The 8,807-nt window shown below is 46.4% G+C and overlaps 1 long non-coding RNA gene across 1 annotated transcript; it reads right to left on the bottom strand.

The window, feature by feature from the left end:
• LOC105520185 lies at nucleotides 1-8,807 on the bottom strand. Its single transcript, XR_001003081.1, has 3 exons — nucleotides 8,707-8,807; nucleotides 6,898-6,956; nucleotides 1-100 (listed from the first exon to the last, which is right to left on the bottom strand). It is a non-coding gene; the product is annotated as an uncharacterized LOC105520185 (long non-coding RNA).

Raw genomic sequence — 8,807 nt, 5'->3', positions numbered from 1 at the left:
ACGGAGCTTGACCACAAAGCCTTCACCTCCCTCAGGGCCCAGCATCATGGACACTTGACAGGGTGGGTGTCAGGTGATCTTGGGTGTGGCTTTTTTGTGGCTGGAAAAAAAAAAAAGACAAATTTATTTAATATGCACAACAAAAGTATGCAACAGAAATTTTCCCCATTTTACAGATGAGAGAGGTAGCAAGACATTAAGAAATATACCAAATACAATTGAGAGCTAAGATTTAACTCCAGGTTTCTCAAAAAATTACAGGATCACTCATAGGCAGTTTGAAAAACAAATGAGGAGTTTACAAGACAGGACGATGCATGTGAACATGGTGCCTTGAACAGAGAGAAATGTAAATTTCAGTCAGGTGAGAGCAAGCGCATTTCCTTGTTACATTTATTCCACGTTTGTCATGATAATTATGTGGCAGTTCACTCATAAGAGCACCTCACTTCTTCTTCCTAAACTATAGGCCTTACATTTGGTTAAACAGTAAATTTAGTAAATTTGATTGTTTATGGTAGGATACTTTTACTTTCATGAGAAGGGATGGGAACATAGCAGGCTGTTTTTAAACCACAACATAGGGTAAGATTTTCTAATTTTCTCATTGGCAGTCATGTTGCCAGGATACAAGACAGCAATGGCTTCCAGTGTCTACAGAGGTATGATTTTGCTCCTAAATCGTCACTTCAAACTAAATACCAGATTCACCGGTTCACATAAAATATAGCAGAATTACTGTCTTTTGCTTTAAGATCTGGAAGAGGGCACCAGGAAGAAAGGGCAATCACAAGAGGGCTGAGAAATGCCCTTCCCACCAGGGTGGTACATGGCACCTGGAAGTCCAAACTCAAGTAAGGCCAACCACACACCGGAAGGCAGTCTTCTGAGAAAGAGCAGCAGCTGACCCAGACGCCAGGGTATACAACATAGCCATAAGCAAGAAAAATACTGCAGTGTTATGGGGCCAAAGACGTATTTTTATATGGACAATGTCAAACGTGATGCTCAAAATGAGCACAGGAGTATATGGAAATCTTTTTCTTTTTCTTTTTTTTTTTGAGACAGAGTTTCACTCTTGTTGCCCAGGATGGAGTGCAGTGGCACGATCTTGGCTCACTGCAACCTCCACCTCCCTAGTTCAAGCGATTTTCCTGCCTCAGCCTCTCGAGTAGCTGGGATTACAGGCATGCACGCCAAGCTAATTTTTTTTTTTTGTTTTAAGTAGAGACGGGGTTTCTCCGTGTTGGTCAGGCTGGTCTCTAACTCCCAACTTTAGGTGATCCACTCCCCCCAGCTTTTTTTTTTTGAGACGGAGTCTTGCTCTGTCTCCCAGGCTGGAGTGCAGTGGCGAATCTCATCTCACTGCAACCTCCGCCTCCCAGATTCCAGTGGTTCTCTCCCCTCAGACTCGTGAATAGCTGGGATTACAGGTGTGTGCCACCATGCCCAGATAATTTTTTTTGTTTTGAGACAGTCTCAATCTGTCACCCAGGCTGGAGAGTAACGGCACGATCTCAGCTCACTGCAACCTCCGCCTCCCAGGTTCAAGAAATTCTACTGTGTCGGTCTCCTGAGTAGCTGGGATTACAGGCCACCACACCCAGCTAATTTTTTGTATTTTTAGTAGATACGGGGTTTCACCATGTTGGCCAGGCTGGTCTTTAATTCCTGGCCTCAGGTGATCCGCCTGCCTTAGCTGCCCAAAGTGCTGGGATCACAGGCATGCGCCACTATGCACAGCTGGAAATCTAATGTTTCAAAGTGTCATTTTACATCAAGCATAATAGGTATAAGCTGCTGGTCTTTTCAAGAAATATGGGCTCATCATGTGGGGAAAAATGTTCCATTAAAAAAACCCCACAATTTAAAAAACAGACAAAAAGTACAGGTAAGTGCAATTTAAGAAAAGGAAAAGCAAATTCATAATAAATGAAATGCTCAACTGCACTAGCTTCAGGGAAAACTAAATTAGTAACAAGTAGTTACCATTTTGACTGATCATATTAGTAATTTTAAAGTTTGATGTAGCCATTGCAGATGACATTTATCATACAGTGCTTCGTTATTTCAAATTGACAATGTCTAAAAGGATAATTGTGTAAATCTTTTAAATTTGCCTGTGTCTACACCAGATTATAAAGATAACAAGACAAGTCTCCTCTCCCAATAACAAGCATTAATGGCACAAATGAAACAGAACAGTATGGGATATCCTGAACACATCACCACAACCAAATACCCGGCATTTACTCATGAACTGTGATTTGGAATGCAAGGGCTTTGAAAGTATACAGCCTAAGTAAAAGATGTCACCCTTGCTAATGAGTGGAACATGGAAGCCTCTGGGAGAGAGTCAAGGGGAGCCTAACCTGGATTGCTCATTGCCTACCTCAAATGTACTGACTATGTACATCAACTCAATCAACTTTTATAAAATAATCCTGAAGGGCAAAGGATTGGGCATAAATAATCCTATCTCCAATTCTCAAACTGTGCTTTGGGTCTGCAACAAACACCAGGGTTTAGCCTCCACCTTAGAATGTAATGGTCTTTGCCTCCCCAGGCCTTATCTAAATCCCCTGCAGCAGCACACGGCCACCGCAACATGCTGACCTGGCAGAGCAAGGTCACAGCAGCTTCTTCCTCTTCTGCCCATGGAGGGAATTCTGTGCTAACAGCTCACAAGCTCCTCCTTGGAAAGTCAGGGGAAGTTTGTATTGTGTCTCTTGGGATAATGGGTCCGGGATTGCACAATTACAGGTGGGGCTCCTTATGCAATTCCACTCCTAACACCCGGTCAGCCTAGGCACCACCTTGTCCTTTTGTTTTTGACCATACCCTGGTCTTGCTCCTCAAACATGGAAACTATCTGAAGACAAGTTTCTCCTGGACGCTACACCTCCAATGATTTCACCATTCCCTGCAGGAAACCCCATCTTAATCACATCCCCCTCCTTTGTAGAGACCCTGGCTTCCTTATCCACACAGCCTCTCATTCTCTCCTCATTCTTCATAATCCAGCTTAGAGCAAGTATCATTTTACATTCCTTCCTCACAATACATGGAATTCATTCAATGAACTTCTTCCTTAACTGTACGCACCCAGTAAAACCAGAGCTCTCTGTAAGATTCCAAACAAATATCTGACTACTCCACGGATGTATTGAGTGGCTCAGCTGCACACAGACAGGCCAAATCGTGCCTCTAGGCTGCGATTTCTCAGCCTCAGGACTACTGACATTTTGGACCAGACAGTTCTTTGTGGTCTGGGGGCAGGCCCAGGCACTGTAGGGTGTTTAGCTGCATGCCTGGTCTCTGCCCACTAGATGCCAGCAGCACCCTACACCTCCTGTTCTGACAACCAAATGTCTCCAGACATTCCCAAATGTTCTCTGGTGGCTAATGTTGCCCTCAAGTTGTTAAATACCATAGAAAATCAGGGTGAGGCCGGGCACAGTGGCTCCAACCTATAATCCTAGCACTTTGGGAGGCCGAGGTAGGTGGGATCACTTGAGGTCACGAGTTCCAGACCAGCCTGGCCAATTGACAATACCGTGCCTCAACCAAAAATACAAAACACTAGACTGGGTGTGGTGGCTCACGCCTGTAATCCCAGCACTTCGGGAGGCTGAGGTGGGTGGATCACGAGGTCAGGAGATCGAGACCATCCTGGCTAACGCGGTGAAACCCTGTCTCGACTAAAAATACAAAAAATTAGCCTGGCGTGGTGGCAGGTGCCTGTAGTCCCAGCTACTTGGGAGGCTGAGGCAGGAGCATCGCTTGAACCTGGGAGGCAGAGGTTGCAGTGAGCCAAGATCACATCACTGCACTCCAGCCTGGGCGACAGAGTGAGACTCTGTCTCAAAGAAGCTTGTCCAAAGCCCTTCAGATGTCTGGGGCAGCCTTACAGATTCTCACCTCCTCTCCAGCTGGTCGACATTACTCTCGGAAGCGGACTTCGTGAAGTTAAGTCAGAGTCTAGGAGTTTGTAATCAAGTAGTGGGCCCCTTACAACGGACATTATGAACAGCTCTGCTCTGGGTCCAACCTCACATACCCTGGGTCCATGCTTTTTTCTTTCTCTCCCCTTTCTCCACTGAGCACTGTCTACTTGGTAATTAAACATGCTCAGTTCTACCCAATCATGCCATACCTCCCCTGTGCCAACTTTGTCTCTAGCTACTTGTTGATTTGTTCAGTAAAATCTTGTCAAAAGGTCTCTACTGTCACTTCTACTCCCCACCATTAAAACTGCATGATCAAGGTCAAGAGTGGTGGCTCACCAGAGTCCGGAGTTCAAGACCAGCCTGATCAAAATGGTGAAATCCTGCCTCTACCAAAAATACAAAATTAGCCGAGCATAGTGGTGGACACCTATGCTGAGCGCAGTGGCTCACGACTGTAATCCCAACACTTTGGGGTGGCTAAGGCAGGCAGATCACTTGAGGTCAGGAGTTCCAGACCAGCCTAGCCAACATAGTGAAACCCCATCTCCACTAAAAATACAAAAAATTAGCCAGGTGTGGTGGCGGGTGCCTGCAGTCTCAGCTACTCGGGAGGCTGAGGCAGGAGAATGGCATGAACCTGGGAGGCGGAGCTTGCAGTGAGCCAAGATTGCGTCACTGCACTCCAGCCTGGGCGAAACAGCAAGACTATCAAAAATAAATAAATAAATAAATTTAGCCGGGCATGTGGCGGGCACCTGTAATCCCAGCTACTCTGGACGCGGAAGCAGGAGAATCGCTTGAACCGGGAAGGCAGAGGTTGCAGTGAGCTGAGATCGTCCAGATCGTGCCACTGCACTGCAGCCTCGGTGACAGAGCGAGACTTGTGTCAAAAACAAATTAAAAAAAACTACATGATCCTACTATACAGATCTTCACGGCAAGAAAAAGAGCAAATGTTTTCATCTTCATCTTAACCATTCCTTCCCGGAAATCCTCTCTCTTTCACTCCTGTTGGCAATTACTCTTGGTTTTCCGGTCAATTCCTTAGACACTCTTAGTCTCTGAGTCCTTCCTTAACCATAGGGAATTGGGCTTGGGCCCAGTCCTCTTCCCAGTGGCCCCACCTGCTCCCAGGGTCTCCATAATCATCTCCAGTGTCAGAAGATATATGCAAGCCTCCAGTCTTTGGCTCCCTGAAGCCCAGACGGGTAGATACAACTCTACTCCTCTGTGCCACAACTGAACCTCATATTCTCTCTTCTGTCACACTGACTGCCCCTATCTGCACCCAGAGGCCCTAGAAGGAAAATGGAGTAATCCCTGACCTTCTCTCAAGCCCTCAAATCCAATCAACTCAGCAACTCCCTTGGGTGATCCCATTCTCCACAGTATCCTCATCCCTAAATCCTATTCAACTCCTTGACTTCCTCAGCAATAAAGGTGCCTCACAGCTCTACACTGTTCCTAACACATTGTAATGGCAGCTTATGAACTCAGTAATTCTTTTCTTTGTGAGTTATCGTCATTTTATCTCATACTGTATTTCTCCTATTCTAATTCCTGTATGTACAAACCGCCAATTCCAGGCTACTGATCTCTTTTTAAAGTATTCCAAGCATAGGCCTGTAATCCCCAGCACTTTGGGAGGCGGGCGGGTCACCTGAAGTCAGGAGTTCAAGACCAGCCTGACCAACATGGAGACACCTCATCTCTACTAAAAATACAAAATTAGCCAGGCGTGGTGGTGCATGCCTGTAATCCCAGCTACTCAGAAAGGCTAAGGCAGGAGAATCGCTTGAATCCAGGAGACAGAGGTTACAGTGAGCCAAAATCGTGTCACTGCACTCCAACCTGGGCAACAGGAGCAAAACTCCATCTCCACAAAAAAACAAAACAAAACAAAACAAAAAACAAACAAAAAAACCCATGTTTTCCAAGCATAGTGGCTAAGCCTTACTGCAAGCCCATCTACGGCTCAGGTGTACTTTTAAAACTCATCACTGTCCTGCTTCCAAGTCCTCAGTGGTTTCCCATGGACCTCAGAACAAGGACCAGTTGGGTCCCTCAGGCCTTGCAACTTTTGCCTGCAACACTCTTCTACCTAAGCTCACTTCACTTCCTTTTTTCTCCTGGAATGTGCCAAGCTCTCTGCTCCTTCAGGGATGTGACGCACATAGTTGACACTCATGGTTAATTCTCTCCCCAAATATACTCTGTTCAACCTTCTGTCTACCTAAATCCCACTAATCCTTAAGGTCTAAGCTCAAATACACCACCTTTCTCAAATGTCTTCACGTTATCCAAATTAAGTCTCATGCTCTACACTACCACAGCACTCTTGCTGTGTTGTTAAAGGGGTCTTCAAACCCACAATGGGAGCCTATTGGGGAGACACTTGTGCCTGTTTTGTTGGTCACCATGACCCCATCCTCAGCACAGGCTTTACCCAGCTGGCCCAAGATTAGCCAGGATTAACTGCTGCCCATGTGCAGGGGGGGTCAACACCTTCCTCAAGAATGCAGTAGCCTGCCTGGCTAGGCTGAAAAAGACATACAAGCAGCATCAAAAAACAAAAACAAAAAAACACATTTCATAGAAGAATTACTTAAAATGCCTAATCTCTTACATGTCGTGTTTTGCACCAGGAAATGTTTCAGAAGCAAAATGACTTCCTCTCTGAAGGCAAGGTGAAGAGACCATTCCTTTCCAAAACACATGTGTACACACTTACTGCTTATTTTTACTCCAGAATTGGTTTTCTTTTCCATTTCTCAGAAGTCCTAAGGCTTTTCATTAACTAAAACTCAAGCTGAAAAGAGCCCTGTGGTGTCCTGCTCAAGGTTAAAGTTTGTGACAAAACTTTTTTCACTCCAAGCTGCTAAGCAAATTTGAGTATAACAAATATAAATACTGCAGCTGAAAAAGGGCTCTTCTTAAAATAGCTCACCTTAAAAACAACCGCGGATGCCTTCAATGGGAGACACTTCTGGATGGTAATGAACTGTCCTAAAAAAACAGAGCGATATTGGCTGTATGGTCTGAAGATCCTGGGTACTGGCTCTGGGATCAGAACTCCAGGTAAGGACAGGATATATAGCCCGGGAAGCCCTTTACATAGCCCCTGGGTTTAAATTATATCTCACACCCCATCCGCCTAACAGCATTTTGGAAGTATTATCTTTTCACAGGGCAATACAGAGCACAACAAAAGGGAAAGGCCTTATTGATCTTGATGAGATTTACTTGATGAGATTCTCTTGCCTCAGTAGCTAGTATTACAGGCGTGAGTCACCACACGCAGCTAATTTTTGTATTTTTAGTAGAAACAAAATTTCACTGTGTTGGCCAGGCTGGTCCTGAATATGCCTGACGTCAGGTGATCCGCTCGCCTCTGCCCAATTCCTGAGTTTCTACACTGAGGACCCTAAGTGCTGGGAGGAAATTTAAACATCAGGGGCAGGGCACTTGGGAAGTAGGTGGGTGGGGGAGAAGTGACAACCACAGGGGATTTGACCTTAAGACCCCTCTTTCACTGCGATAGCACGGGCATGGGGCAACGGTGCTTGCTAGAAATTGTTACAGGAACACCTCTGTAAGCAGTGTGGAGACACATCCAAAAGACACTTCCAGTTTTATTGGGTAACTTCTTTGAAATATGCTTCACTAAAAAATACTTCACAATCACTAGATCACCAACATCCCAGTAATAACGCTGCCCCAAAGGACTAGGACACGGACTGAGGGCTATGGAATTCTGAGAACTAATAAGCTGCATGAGTTTTGGAAATGTGGAATTAGTAAAATCAACTAATTTTGCTGAACCTGACGTCTTAAAATGAAGACAACTACATCTGCCTTGTCTTGCAAACTTCCAGTGATTATAACATAAACTCTTGGGGGGCGTACAAATGGAAAACATTACATTTATTAGGAAACCTATTCAGGGGTGAAATAATTTCAAGTACTCTGGAATCAGGTTTTCAAAAGGGTTCAAGAAATCGTCTTGTTGAAGGATCTAAAGGGTGGAACCCAGTCATCTTAATGATCTGATCCACTTCTGCCCTAGTTTATCCCTGCGTGATCCACAGACCAACACCCTGAGGCCTCTGGGGACATGCACAAGCTGGCAGCCAGACCCACGTACACCCATTTACCCCAATGGACCAGCCGCTGTGAGCCTGTAGACTACGGCCACAGCGCACCGCCAACGCACGCAGAGGGTCTGGTCTCCCCGCCCTCAGCACCAGGAAACCGCTGGGGGCGGGGAGGGCTGCTCAGCTCCCCCAGGTGACTGGACCGGGAGGTTTTCCGAGCGAGCTTGCACGCGGTCTACCTAGATAATTAAAACAGCGACCCTAAAACAGATCTGGGTGGGGGCTAAGAATCTCCATTTCCAAAAAGCGCTCTCGAACGAGCTCTTCGCTGTGATACAGGTTGGACGGGATTAACGCTTGCCTTCAGGCAGAGTCAATCAAGATAAACAGGGCGCGCCGGAGTCCTACTAGTCTGGCTATCTGCAGAGTAAACAGGGCCGTTCAAGCACCACCCACCTCGTTTTCTTTTGTTCAGGACAGGACTCGAGGAGGAACCCTGGCCTCCCCTCCTAGACACACTCCCGTGCTCCCCGGGAAACAAGGTAGCATTCTCGCTAGGCGGCTGGGAGCGCGTTCGGCCGCGCCGCCCCCATTACTCAGTTCCACTCTCAAACCAAAGTCCACCCGGTCGGGCCCACGGACTTTCATGCTCTAAGACTTACCACCGAGGTGAGAGGGACTGGTTTCTGTTGCTACCAGGCAAGCGCGGCTGGCAGCCAAGAGCCCCGAAATTCCACCGAAGCTCAACCACGCAGAGGGCTCC

Source organism: Colobus angolensis, unplaced genomic scaffold (assembly GCF_000951035.1).
Source record: "Colobus angolensis palliatus isolate OR3802 unplaced genomic scaffold, Cang.pa_1.0 Scaffold370, whole genome shotgun sequence".
In the NCBI taxonomy this organism is placed as follows: Eukaryota; Metazoa; Chordata; class Mammalia; order Primates; family Cercopithecidae; genus Colobus; species Colobus angolensis.
The sequence above is the reverse complement of the archived record's forward strand: the minus strand, read 5'-3'. Positions and strand labels throughout refer to the sequence as shown.